The sequence below is a fragment of the Zonotrichia leucophrys genome, chromosome 12 (assembly GCF_028769735.1).
Source record: "Zonotrichia leucophrys gambelii isolate GWCS_2022_RI chromosome 12, RI_Zleu_2.0, whole genome shotgun sequence".
Taxonomy (NCBI): domain Eukaryota; kingdom Metazoa; phylum Chordata; class Aves; order Passeriformes; family Passerellidae; genus Zonotrichia; species Zonotrichia leucophrys.
The window spans coordinates 10,739,416-10,753,872 of record NC_088182.1 but is presented as its reverse complement, the minus strand read 5'-3'; positions in this window follow the sequence as shown (position 1 = coordinate 10,753,872).

Below are 14,457 nucleotides of genomic sequence, written 5' to 3'. Positions count from 1 at the left end.
GATGAAGTTCAGTTGCAGAGTCTCAGCTTCTATCCAAGTAAAAAAAGTGCAGGTAACAGAGCTTCTTGAGTGAATGTTTTTTCTTCCCCCTCATCTTTGCTGCTCCTGTAGTACCAAGGCCCTTGAAAAGAAGGAAGAAGCCCTGCACCTTCTCCTAGGCTCCCTCTCCTTGTTTCTCCTTGACTCCTTGTGGGATTTTCAGACCAATTTTGTTTCTGTGCAAGATGGTGACAGCAGGTGTCAGTTATGCTCCAGAGTGGCAGAGATCATTATTCCTGGAGCCTGGTGTCCAGTGTTGAATGGATGTCCTTTCCACACCGCTACCACCACAGCTGGCACTAATGGAGAACAGGGACAGAAGGATAAACAAGGTCTGAATCCATTGTGGAAGCTGAATTAGAGGCAGTTTCTTCCAAAGGCAAATTTGAGGTGGGGTAGAGGCAGCCATCATGCTGCTGTCTGTGCTGCATAAAAAACAGCTCTTTTGTGGCCAGGAATACTTGTTTCACCAACTAAAACCAAACCTTCTTGTGGCCAGGTGCAGCACAGTGCTCCCTTCAGCTGAGCAGTGCATGTCCATTTTGCTTGCCTGCTTATTGCAGTTCTCTGCAAGCTGGGTAATTTTGTGTACAAATGCATCCGGTGATTTGGATGCAATGCACACAATTGGGGTAATTTCGTGTGAAAATACAGCTTGCAGAGTGCCTGCTTTAAGAGTATGAATTGTTTTAAAACTTGCCAGATGAATGGAAAGAACAACCTTTTTATTCATGCATAATTTCTTAGCCTTGCAGGAAGAGAAAAGAACAAAACCAGAGAAGTAAGAGAAGATACAGGAAATAACAGAACTGATAAAAAATTTCCAGTGGGCCTGAGTAGCTCTGTAAATGAAACATTCAACAAGCAGCACTTTGAGATTCCAGTGTGTGAGAACATCACCGGCACTCCAAGCACCAAATTTGTGATCTTGCATAAAAACTCAGCCCGTTGCCTCCTGCTGTTAATATTTCACACTTGGCTTTGCAAGATGCTTTATCTAATATCCTCTCTGCATTTAGGCAGCTACCTTCTCTGCCTTGTCCATAACAGGGGAGGCAGGAGGAGGAAGGCAATTGCCAAGTCTGTCTGTAATCTATGTAGGAGGGTTTTGTGTAGCTGTAGGGGGAGAAGAGTAAGTCTCATTTCCTATTTTATAGTCTGCTGAGTCCTGTGATCTCATGCTGTGTGCTCCTTTTCCAAGCAGAATTTTTCAATTTGTCTTTCAAGTTCTTGTTATTTTTTATTTCCAAACTGGTTAAAAGTGTTTGTCTGTAACCTGTTGATAAATTGTTTGTGTCTGACTCCCTCAGGTGCTTCATTGCCAGTCTTGTATGTGTCTCCAGACCACCTTTTTCTTCTCTTGTCTTGTGCCCCGCCAGTGGGCTGTTATCATCCCTCTTTTGGAACCCCTGGGAGCCTGAAGGGCTGTTCAGGGTCCTGTGACATGTAACCCCTGCTCCCATTCATGTGGGTTTTATCCTTGTGCAAAGCTGGATGTGATATTCCTGAGCTGTCTTACCTGCCTTGCCAGCCCTATCACTCTGCTCTTGGTGTGTGTTGGATTCTCCTCAATTTCCCTGTTCTTGATTCCTTGGGGGAGCAAAGGTTGGTGTGGACTGGAGTGATTGGGCTGTGTCACCTTTGAGCTGGGGCTGTTCAGGCCAGTCATGCTGCCCCTCCATCTCCCACTCTGTTGTGTAATTGTGCTGGCAGAATGGTGGTTTTGCAGCCTGGGGCAAAGCCAGAGGAAGCAAATGGAGCAGCCAGTGGTCTCAGGAGAGCTCCCAGTCAAAAGTGTGTCTTGGATTTAATGACACGTGTGCTCTTTCAGACTTTTTATAGAGGTCAGAGCATGGCAGGGAACTTTCCTCTGTCATCTTCCTAGGGAGAGCAGCACACAAACTTTTCTTTCCAAGTTGAAATCAATTGTTCCCTCAGGGCTATGTAACAAACTGCTCCTGTAGCTGATTTCCCCTTGTGAATGGCCTAAATTAGATGCTCTCCCTGGTTGCCCTCATTGGAATAGCTTGTGCTTTATCCAGCCATTTCGTTTGTGCCATTTGCTACGAGATGTTGATAGCACTTGTCTGGTTCCTGCTGCCCTGTGCTGTTCTGTATGGGAGCTATTGCATGGCAGGCCTGCTGTCCCAGGGAGTGCAGGAGAAGAGGCAGCAGGGACTTGGAATCTCAATTTGATTCCTACTTTGCATCTTCCTTTGTTTTCAGAAAGTCTGTTTAAAAATAATTTCTGGTGTCTTTGGAGCAGGTTTGCTAGTTGACATTAATTGAAACAAAGCCCTTAGGCTTACTTGGATCTTTTGGAGGAGTTAGAATCTATTCACCTCCTTATGGATCCCTGAGAGTTTAGTTTCAAAATCCTTTCTGAATACTGAGTTGATATTGGGGTGACAGCTGCAGGGTAAATTGTCTTCATTCCCATCTAGTGCTAACATTTTTGGCAAACTGGTGCATGCAGTTCAGTCCTGTACACTTCCTACTGCCTGCTCTACAGAATTAAAAAAAACAAGTTACCTTCAGTGTTTAAGACCAGAAAACAATTTGGAGTCACCCAAAGCCTCCATCTGTGCCTTCTGCATGTGCACCTGTACATGAGCAGCTCTGCTGGAGTCTCTGGGTGGGCATCTCCTCCTTGCCAGTGGGGCAGAGCTTTTGTGATATTTAGCCCTTGAACAGTCTGAGTTAATCTCTCTAATGGCCACCAGTGGAGGGCATGAGCGCCACTCCCTCAGGAGGAATGAAAAGGATGTTATTTTTTCCCTTCTGTGTCCTCTTGAACATCCCACTGTTCCCATTTTCTTGGTGGTAAGAGAGTCCACCATCATAGTGAGTTTGATTTTTATTTTCTGCTAGTGGGGAGTGCCACTGTAAGTCAGGATTAGCTAAACATAACATTAAAAATAAAGCACGGCTATTAATTTAATGGCTTCCTCGTTACAACCATCATAAAACAAGTAAACAGGAACTCTGCCAGTGCTGCCTGCAGTCCTCCTCCAAGTGGCTGAACCAAGGGAGAGATTTGAACTCTTGCCATTTGATAAAGCCATGTGTGAACATGGCTTTTTAAAAATTAAATCTTTACTTTTCCTGTAGTAGCATTTGAACTGCTGAAGAAGCCTGGCCAGTGACTGCAGTGGAGCTTTGCAGCTCTTAATGAGACAGAGGGGAAATGGCAGTTCAGGACTTAGCTTAAATCATACCAGCCAAAATAAAAGATTACAAAAGGCTGGGAAATTGTTCTTTGTGGACTGTCTCACTGAAACAGCCTTTGTAGTCCCTTTAATCCTTACTTATTTTTCTTTTGCAAAGGAAAATAAGTAAATTCTGTGTTGGGACTTGTTCCCCTCTACTCTTTATCTTCCAGAGTGCTCTTGGCAGCTGTTGGCAACTTGCTTGGGTTGGAATTTACTGGATTAAATGAATCACACTGGGGATCTGTGGTGGTCACATAGACTGGGTGCCTGCTCCCAAGTACAGTTCTATCTCTGCATCTCAGTGGGGTGTACAGTGACAAAGCACACAGGGCTGTCCAAACAGTGGAATTATTTGTGTGCTGGGCTTCTTCCAGACTTAGATCAGGTGCTTGTGCAGTGCTGTGGGGTCTTTAACTTAAAGAGGTTACAAAAAGAGAAAATACTCATCCATTTGTTTGAAGACTCCATTCTAGTTATTTTCATATAGTGCCTTCTGGTATCCTGAAGTTTACATTCCCAAACTGGAGGGTGGATTACAAAACAGAATATCCACAGTAATGTATTTAATATTCAGCTGTGAAACCTCAGTGCCAGCTGTTGTTCCACCCAGCCACTCATTGGCCACATGTGCCTGTGCTAGGAAAAAGGAGCTTTGCTGTCTGAAGGAAAGGGTTGCCATTCAGTCTGTGGCCAAACAGATAAAGAAGAGGTTCATGCTTCAGAGTCTAAAGCTGATTATCTGTGTGAAAGTACCCTCAGCCAGCAGGGTCTGGCTCCTCAGCTTCTCAGAAAACAAAGCAGATGTGCTCCTCTGAGGCTGCAGGTGGTCCTGTACTGCTGACTGCTGATCCAAAGCTCCAGGAGCTTTATTGGAGGCTACTTGGAGGCAATGAATGTTATTAGGTCCCTCTAGGTTATAGGAATAGAATGTTGAGGTGACAGTATCCAAGTGTAGCAGCAGGAGAAAGATACATTTGCTTCTTTGTGATTGATGGGCTCATGTTTCAAAGTCTGGTTCTTCTGCTGGGTGAAAGAACTTCATTCCACACTGCACGAACTGCACAGAAAAATGAGACCCACTTGCATGCCATAAATTTAAGGTGATCTGTATCATTCTTCTGGCTGTGAACTTGGTCACTGCCAACCAGTGCTTACCTTGTGGGGTTGGAGGTCAAAACTCAGCTCTCTGGAAAAACTAAGCACTCCCATTCCAGGGAGGTTTTATTTACTTTACTCCAGAGAATTGTGCTCCACATCTCTCTGCAGTCACCCCTGAGGCTGGGAGCTCCAACACTGCTGCAGACCTTGCAGCACTCCTGAGCATGCAGATGGCAGCAGAGTCACAGCTGTTCTTTGGAGGGCAGAATTCTGCCATTCTCAACTTGAAAGGAAATTGGATTTTAATGAGGAGTACAAGGTGAAAACTTCTGAAACTTGGAAGCCTTTCACTATCCTTTCACTAGCCTTTGAGAATGTGGACCATGGAGCAAAAAGCATCAAAGGTGGCTCATGGGGCTACCCTGGGGAGAGCTCCTGGCTCTCTGTGCTCTCCTTGCTCCATCTGCTCCACAAGAATTAGGTCCTTTCCATCCAGCCTTAGATTTTAGGATTAAGTAATCTGTAAACCAGTCTGAAATATTTCTTCTTGTTGCTGTATATCCCTACATATTCTCCCAAAAGTCCTTTCCAGGTTTTTAAAGTTATATCAAATCTCTACCTGCTGACTGCAGGAGAAGCACCTTCCCTCTCCTGGTGTCTGTATATCCAAGGAGGCTGTGCCTGGCCCAGGGTTTTCCCTCCTGTGTTGAGCCCTGGGGATTGAGTAGTTTATGGGAGTGAAGTGGAAGTGCTCAGGGAAAAGGAGTAGTTGAAAATGTGTTTTAACTCTTAATGTGGGAACTTAACTAATGGTCTTGGTTCAGGTTTTCTAAGGATTCTCCAAGCCCTGAAAATTTGGGTGAGTGAGAATGGCAGGTGAGTCTCAGAGCTGTACAATAAATTAATGGACTTTTCCATGGACCTGTGCACAGTGTATCAAGTAGTGTAATGGTGCTCTTAGTCCAAACTTCTTATTGCAAAGTCATCAGTGATTTTGTAGTCCTTACTGATAGCAGAGATACTCCCTACCCCAGCAGTGAGACAGAGACATGGAGAAGCCTTAGGTACTTTCTGCCTTCCCTAAAGCACTTTGCAGGGCACTGACTGTGGGCACAGCTGTGCAATCTGAAAAGCAAACTGATCCTGCTGACTCTGCCTCATTTTACTTCCCCTGACAAGTAATTGAGTGGTTGCACTTTATTAATGCTAATGACTTTCTAGTTTGAGCTGTTAGTGTACAGTTTGATATTTATATTTATTTATTTGTAACATCCAGACTTTGTACTGTCTGGATTAATCCTCGAGCTAATCTGATGCTGAGCCATTATTGTGACAATTGAGTCACAATACAATTTGACATTCATGCTGTACCTGGTGTAGCTAATTTATGTAACTCAATTTATAAATTACATAAATAGGTTACATAATTTACCACATACCTTGTACACTTCACAGTAATATTCCCAGCTTGCAATTTAAACAATTTTTATACCGAGAATAATTTACACTGAAGACTCTTGAATAATTTTGCAATCTATTCCTGGACAGATAAGGAGTTGTGTTTGTTAAATAAACACTTGCTGGTGTTGATTTTAACTTACTAATCACCCTGTCCTCCTTCCCAGATAATCTGTAGCCTGTCCTGGGTGGTGCTCTGCTGGCAAGGCCAGACCTCTGCAGAGGTCCATGTCTTCAGCTTCTGCCTTTCAGGAGCTGCTTGCCTGGGAATGATGAATTTTTCCCTCTGTCATCCAGCTGAAACTTCAGTGCAGCTGGTCCTTGCTGGAGATCCAGCCCTGTTGGTTCTCCAGCAGGGCTGGTTCTTCTGCAGCCTCCCCCAGGAGCAGAGCCCTGGCTTCTCCATCGCCCACCCGAGCACCTGCGTGATGGTGATGGAGTGACCCTGGTGAAGTGGGGCTGGGGGTGAGCAGGGGGCTTTGCACTGCTCTGGGGGAATTTGTGATGCTCGGCCAGAGGACACTTCCATGGGCAGAGGCACAAAGATGTTACATGTCACAATCCTTGGGAAGTTTCTGCCTCACCCAGCTGGTGTTAGAGTGAGACATGTCCTGCTCCAGACCCTGTGGCACTGGAGGCATCAAAAGGAAGCAGTGAAAAGCATCGTGTAACCTGCTCATGGCAGTGTCTCCCTGGCCCCAGAGCTCTGTGCTTTCCTCCAGGAGCAGCTCCTGAAGCAGCCTCAGCATGGGGACCCAGAGGAGGAGGATGGTGCTGTCCTTCACCCCTTATTGAGAGGCCTGTGGCCTATTTCCACGGCTCCTGGTCCCTGGGGTTGTGTGAGTGGCCATGAGTGTCACTGTGCTGCTGGCACACCACCAGGTGTAAGCCTGGGTGTCTGGCAGTGCCCAGAGGCAATGCTGCTCCTGCAGCTGGGTGCAGTGTTGACCTGCTGGTAATGTTTGCAGAGGTCCTGCTCTCCAAATCTGTCACTTCCCATCTTTAGGAGTCCAGGCTGTGGCCAAAGAGTTCCCATGTGGCCAGCAATAGAGAACAGAAGCATTGGAGCAAGGACCTGGAGGCAGGTGCTCATATAAACAGCAGCATCACTTTTCCTTTCCTTGTCCTGTCACTTTTCATCCTGCTACCCCTGCCTGGATCCTCCCCTTTCCCCAGGAGGGGCCAGTGGTGACAAAGATCATTAATTTTGCAACAGATGCTTCTAAACCCCATCAGACCCCCCAGCTGTCACCCTGTGACTGATGCCTCCGAGCACCACAGATATCAAACCTGCAAACAAGATATCTAGGAGTGTGGGGATGGAGGTTGTCTCACAGCCCTGGCAGCCACCATGGCCACCAGCAGTGATGCTCAGCCCTGTCCCCTTCCCCATGGCCCTGCTGGGAGGAGATGTCCCCTCCCTGAGCTGCCTGGCATCTGGGGGACCACAGCTCTCCCCAGCTCTGCCTTTGCTCCTCCCAATCCATGTCCCAGTCAGAGCCAACAAATGAGCTGTTATGTGCACACAATCCCAGGACGTGCATGGCCAGACCCATGCACCCCAAACCCGTGTGGGCAGACCCTGACCTGGCTGGCTCCTGTAATTATCTCCTGCAAGGCAAAACAATTAGGAGTTTCTGCTCTCCTCTCCCTCCCTTCCCCCTTCCTCTTCATTGTTCTTGGCAAAAAAAGGTTAATTAAACTCGGAAAATATCCCTTTTCTCCCCCCTCCTAAGCATGAGACTTAATTTTCTCTTTATATTTGTATTTAATTAATTCCTGCAAAGGCTCTGACTATATTTTTTTGGTATTATTTCTTTCTTTGTCTCTCTCATTGTTAATCCTTGCATATTCAGTTTTTCTCCTCCCTTTTCCCCTAGATTTGAAATTCTATTACCATTTCAGAAGGCAGGCGTTTGAAGAGAAAATTGAATACCCGTCCAGTCTTGATAAGAAGGGACATTTGGTACTAACGGTAATTTGTGAAGCAGATTTCCTCACACCCCGTGCTGGGGCCCCACCTTTCTCCCCGTGTTTGCTGCGGATGATGTGCGTGTGCCACGGGGGCGTGGGGATGTCACAGCACTTTGCAGCCTTTATATCCCCGATTTCTGCGTCAGAATGCCCTGGCGGCCGCGTGTGGGATGGGTGACACGGTGACATGGTGACATGCTGTGTCTGACACCTCTGATGCGCCCTCACACCCCTCAGGAGCCCACCCTACACCCCCACTTTGCTCTTTTTGCTCAGGGGTGATGCCCCAGCGTTTTGTCCCCATGGTTTTAGGGAAAGCTGTGCTGTTTTCAGGGGATCTCCTATTCCCAGCTCCAGGAGTGTCCTGGTGCCAGCAGGAGTGGGAGCAGCTGCCCTGAACCCCCTGAAGGGTCATCCTCGGGCTGTGGCTGTGGGAATGCTCTGGCCTGGGTAACGCATCCACACCAGAGTGTCGGGGCTTTGGAGCCGCGCTCCTGCAGCTCCTCCGTCCCAGCCATGGCCCTGGGCACAACCGTGCCCTTGTGCCTTCCCCACCCTGTGGGGTTCATGGTGCTGAGCCCCGGGCATCTGCTGACGCTGGGAAAACAGGTCTGGGGGATTTATGGTGACCTTCTCCCCCTGCTCCGGGCTCGCTGTCACCTCCTGTCGCCTGCTCCATGCGGGGCATCCCGCGGGGTCCCCAGCGCCCGGCGCTGCCCGGGGATGCGGGGACCTGCTCGGTGCCTGGTTCGGTGCCTCGGTGCCTCGCTCGGTGCCCCGCTCGGTGCCTGGTTCGGTGCCTCGGTGCCTCGCTCCGTGCCCCGCTCGGTGCCTGGTTCCGTGCCTCGGTGCCTCGCTCGGTGCCCCGGTGCCGCCAGCAGCAGCAGCAGGTGGCACTGTCGGTCCGCGCTGCCGCCGCCGCTCCATCGGGCCGGGGCCGCCGGCGAGGCTGGGGCCGAGGCCGGGCAGGTCCCGCTGCCCTGGGCGCATCTCAGGGAGGGTCCCGGCCTGGTGCGGGACAAACAGCCGCCCCCGAGCGTGCAGAGGGGATGGAACGGGCTCCCGACATTGTCTGGGTGATGCCCATGACAGCTCGGACTGAGCCGAAGTGAAATATTCCGTTTCTGAGAGAGAGAGAGACTCCCTGGGCAGCTTATTCCACTACTTGACAGCCCCTTCGGTGAAAAAATGTTCCCTCATATCCAATCTATACCTCCCCTGGCGCAACTTGAGGCTGTTTCCTCTCGTCCTGTCACTTGTTATCTGGGAGAGGAGACTGATCCCCACCTGGCTACATCCTCCTGTCAGGTAGGTGTAGAGACAGAAAAGGTCCTGGCGTTGCTGCCCCAGAAGTGCCCAACCTGAGGTGGACAGGCACCACTGCGGTCACTGGTGTGTCTGTGACTCCAGAGAAGCCCTGCACACAGGGCTGGGTGTTGGATCCTCTTTGGTCAGTCCTGGGTCCCAGCAGGGCAGGACCATGATGTCCATGGACCTGGATGTTCCAACAGGAGCCCCAGGGAGAACTCCCCATCCTGGCACAGCGTGACCCTGAAGTGGAATTGGTGGGACATGATGGGCAGCTGAGACGAGATGTGAGAGTCTGGAGAAACCTTTTAAGTCCAGGGCAGCAGCCTGGGAGTGGAGAGCACGGGGGTGAATGGTGAAGCTGCAGAGCCCTCAGGGAGCAGCATTCTCCCCACCTCACTGCTGGGTAAATCATGACGGCTTGGACTGAGCTGAAGTGAAATATTCTCTGTTTCCTTGCCCAAATCTGTAGTTTCCTTCTGGCTCTGAGGCTCTGGGCCATATTGCACATTTGAATTTAAAAGCAGACTTGTGCTTGGGCTTGTTATTTATTTATTTATTCTAGAATTGTTATTTTCTTTAAAATCAGGGTCCTTTTTTTGCTGCAGTTTCGTGGTTCCTCTTGGAGCAATGACTGATGGACCGGGATGCAGAGGGCTGGGGACACGAGTCAGAAGTTGGTCCCTGGTTGTGTGGGGTGTCCTTGGGGATGTCTGGAGCTGGCAGGAAGAAAGTGGTGGAGGGGAGGGCCCGGTGCTGGCTCCCAGCCCTGAGAAGGGAGATGCAGAGTTAAGGCGATAGCTGGGGGTGCTAATGGGCACCCCTCTTCCCCTCCCTGCTGCAGGATTTGCCATCTGCTGTGTGAGAAGCGGCATTTGCTTGCTTCAGGGATGTCACACTGGGGATGACACGTCCCTTCTCAGCATTGCCGGGCTGTCCTGGCTGGGCTGCACTCTGCCCATGCCCAGTGAGTGCAGCAGCGTGGGGCTGGGCCCTGGGGCTGCCCTTGTGGTTTGTCTCGGCTTTGCCTTAGTCCCGGAAAGCCAGAAAAGGCTGGTCCCTGAGGCTGTGGCACAGCATGCACAAGCCCCGGTGTCCATTGCAGGGTGCCAGGTGCGGCAGGCAGGGACCAGCCCCGCCCCGGCTTTGGGGATGGGAGCGGTGCCACGGAGCAGCTCCGGAGGAAACGAACATAACTTGTGATGGACGAGGGGAGGAGGTGGGACAGGAGTACGAGGAGTTGGCAGAGAGGAGGACACTGGGGAAGGCGGGGTACCAAGGGGGAGAGAGCCCCGCTGCAGGAGCACCACCCCGCAAGCCCATCAGTGCTAACGAGGATTCATTGCCTGCTCAGGGCTCGGTGCGGGGCTGCAGCCGCTGCCGCCTGCCCTCGGTGCGGGTCCCCAATGGCTCCGCGGGTAATTTACGGCCGCATCGGTGCAGGCAGCTGTTCGCAGGTTGGCAGCAGCGCCGATGGGGGCCTGTGCCCGGTTTGAGGCTCTAAATAACCCCATCGGCTGTGCAAGCCATCCCAGCCGAGCTGCAGGGAGGAGAGGGCGGCAGTCAGACATCGCTGGTCCGTCCCCCACAGGCACCAGGGTCCCCAGGCTGGGGGAGCAGATGGCTGCAGCCAGCTCCCGGCAGCACTGTCACAATGGGGTCCCTTAAATACCGATACCACCATTAATTGGGATTCACTGATCACGGCTGATCCTGTGTCTCGCTGCACGCGGGGCGGGCGCCGGCAGCCGGAGCGATGCCCAGCGGAGGCTGGAAGTGCTGCTGGCATCTCTCTCCGTGCCCTGGGATATGTGTGGAGACATATGCTTCCCCAATCTGCTCCAGCCTCGCTGTGTTCTGACCATTCCTTGCAAATGGCCTCAGAGGGTTCTAGCTGGGGAAGGAGGTGCCAGGGACACTGAGGCAGTGAGGTGGTGGCTGCCCCACGACCCCTGCCGTGTCCTGATGGAAAAGGCTGGGAGAGGGAGGAATAATTTGGGGGTACAAGAAAAGCCCCAGGGCTATGTGATGGGTATTTTTTGAAATGTTGGTTCTCCTAGAGCTGGATCTCTGTCCTAGGGTGATCCAAGTCACGCTGAGCCTAGGTCAGCACAGCCAGAGGTATAACCCAATCTATAATCCTTTGCCTTCAAGGATTTAGTGTCTCTTAAGCCTTGTTCTGGCCCAAAACAACTGGTAAAGAAAAGTGGAGCTTGCAACCACCTCCTCAGAGTCCCCAGGCTGCTATGAGCATTTCCAACATCACCTCACTGGTTTGCAGGTCAGGAGGATGTGACCTGAGCTGGTGCCTGCAGCCGGCATCCCCTCCCCAGGTGAGGTGGCCACCGGGGTGCAGGGGAGCACAAGGGTTCCCTCAGCTGCACCCAGGGCAAGCCTGGAGCCGTGCTGGCTGCTGGCCTTGGCCACTGGCACTTTGGGGTCCCTGGGGGAGCACCTCCCTTGCTGGCTGCCCTGGGGCTGGCTGCTGTGGCTCTGTACTCCAGCACGTTTGACAGGGCACAGAGGTGATGTGTTTCTGCTGTGCTGCTCCCCACAAGCAGTGATTTTGCTTTCCAAGGGGTTGCCTCTGTGTTCCTGAGTTTGCTTCCCCCCCTCTGTTCCTCAGGTGCTTCTGCCCTCAGTCAAATCCAAGTCCCTGGCATTTGGCCTGAGGCTCATGGGGGGAGCAGAGCCCATAGGATGGGGAAAGGCATTTGGGGATCCTGCCAGGGTTGAGGGAGGTGGGAGAGCTCACAGGGGTGCAGGGATCTTGGGAAGTGACAGCAAAGCCCCAGCCAAGGGCCAGAAAGGTGCATGGGCTCTAGAGGAGGTTTGTGTCTGCAGGATGGGGCTTTCATTTCCAATGGAGTGGGGCTCTGCAGCCCAGTGGGATTGCTGCAGGCACAGTGTCGTGCTGGGGTTTATTAGGAGCCAGTTAATAACTCTGGACTGGATGGTTCGTTAAGGGAGTTAATTTACCCTGGGCTGTTCTCTAATGTGGGCTGCAAGGCTGAGCTCTGACCGTGTCAGGCTGAGCCTCTGCTGCCTCCCTGCCCCGGGATATTGCCCTGCAGCCTCACTGCCAGCAGCAGGGCTGTGGGCTGAGCAGTGCCAGCCGGGATGGGCTGGGTCCCACAGGATTTCTGCTGGCATCCCCCTCTTTGTGACCCCCAAGCCCTGGCTGGGATGGCAGCTCCCCCTCCCCACCTGCCTATCCCCATTCCTGCCATGAGGCACTAGCAGAGCCTGGCTGGGCTCAGGGACCTGCCCTCCCTGGTCACCCCCGGGTGGCTGAGCTTCCTCGTGACACTGCATCGGGAAAGTGGCTTCAGGAATACGTATTGACATTAAAAAAGGCCCCTTTGTACCTATTAATTGAAGTCATTAAATTTAATGGGATGGTTATTGCATGTTAAATAAATACTGGCTAATTATGAAAAACATATTTGCCAAGGCTTAACTATAGAAAGGATGCCTCAATTACATGGTTATTAAACCTAAAAAATATACACTTTTAATAATGAAGTGACATTTAAATAACATACATTAACTGTCTTATTAAATGTTGATTCTTTTCATATTTGAGGACTTTAATTTGGAATGTTTTCCCTGGCACTAACTCTACGATGCATCATTAGCTGTCTTTCACTCATCATTTTGTAAACTTTTTTAATAAATAGGCTGAAGTGTTTGTATTTGCTTTTGTTTTCCTAGCTTCCATCTCTCTCTTCAGGCAGCAGGGATGTGCCAGGGGTTTGTGCAGGCAGAGCAGGAACTTCCAGGCAGCTTCTTCAAATCACTAAACCCTTCCTAAAGATGGTAAACCCTTTCCTAAACCTGTCATCTGAAAATAGGCAGGCAGCCAAGCTCTTCAGGATTTTTGACACATCCTTATGGAAAGGACCACTCTGCCTCACTCTTGGTTTTCCAGATTGAATTAGTTTGTCAGAAGTACCCAGGAGATGGAAAGCAGGGTAAGAGCAGGAGCTCAAGGCTGCAGTGGAAGCCCCATTCTGGTACAGCATTCTGTCTCTATGGCAGAGAAAGAATGGCACTAATCCTTGGAAAATCAGTGTTTTGGATGCCTGCACCCTTCCCAGGTGTGGGGGAGCCTGCTTGGACAGGGATGCTCTGTGGGCACATCCCCAGGTGCTGCAGCACCAGCCCTGCTGCTCCCAGGGCAGGGAGCAGGGAACGTGGGAATGGCGTGGAGCAGCCCAACCCAGGGCAGGCAGGCTCCTTCCTTAATGCGTTTATCGATTGCAGTGTACACGTCAGGATGTAATTTAGAAATCACTCTCCCAGAATCAATTAAAGACCTTACTGGCAGCACAGGCATCTCTTCTAGTTAAAGGCTTCACCCTTCCCTCAAACACACACCCCACCATTCCTGCTCAGCTTTTGGGGAGTTCCTGCCTCCCTCCCAGCCATGTGGAAATGTGGGTGCTGGGATCACCCTCTGGCAGAGCTGCTGCTCTTGTGAGAGCCGGTGCAGCCTCAGCTGCCTCCCAAAGCAGCCATCAGTCAGGGGCTGTCAGGGAGCCAGGACCTCTCATCTTCCGGACTCATTCTTAATGTTCCCGCATTCACAGTGGGGTGAGTAATCTGTGCTGGGGAGGCCCAGTGGGCAGCACAGAGGCACTTAAATTAATTATGGAGGAGTTAAGTCCCAGGGGGGCTCCTGGGGGAGCGGGGCTCAGAGGTAATCAGCTGTGCTGATGCTCTGGGCAGGGGCTGCCCTCGCCTGCCCTGGGGCTGCTCCGTCCCTGAGAGGAGCTGCCCCAGCATCACACACAGCTGGGCTCGGGAGGAGGGGGCTCCTCAAAGGCAGCAGGTGGGGGTGGCACATCCTCTGGCTTTCAGGCAAATGAGAATGACCACTGTGGGACAGAGGTGTGCCAGCTGCTCTGTGCTGGCTCCTGAGGGCTGCATGTGATGCCTGTACCCCGTGATGGCTTTTTCCAGGGCACAGCCAGGGCTGCCTGGTACATGGGGATGGTGTTGGACATAAATGGTCTCCCCAGCCCATCAGCTCACCCATTTCCCTCCCCTCCTGTTGTGCCATTTGTTGTTGGCAGGGAAAGTGGGGCACAGCTCCCAGGTGAGTGGGTCTGGGACCAGCCGGTGGTGACCCCAGGTCCCCTAATGCAGGGAGGCACAAGGTGGGAATGCTGGACCCACATGAGTGCAGCTGGTGGGGCAGGTCCAGCAGGGTTACAACAGTGTGGGTTCAGCAAAGCAGAGTCTGGATTTGTTTCTTTGGCTGGAGAACCTGTGATTCTAAAATGCATCTTGAACTGGGATGGCACAATTGTTACTCAGGATTCCTGTGCCGCAAGGTAGGGGGCACTCAGAGCGGGCTGCTGTG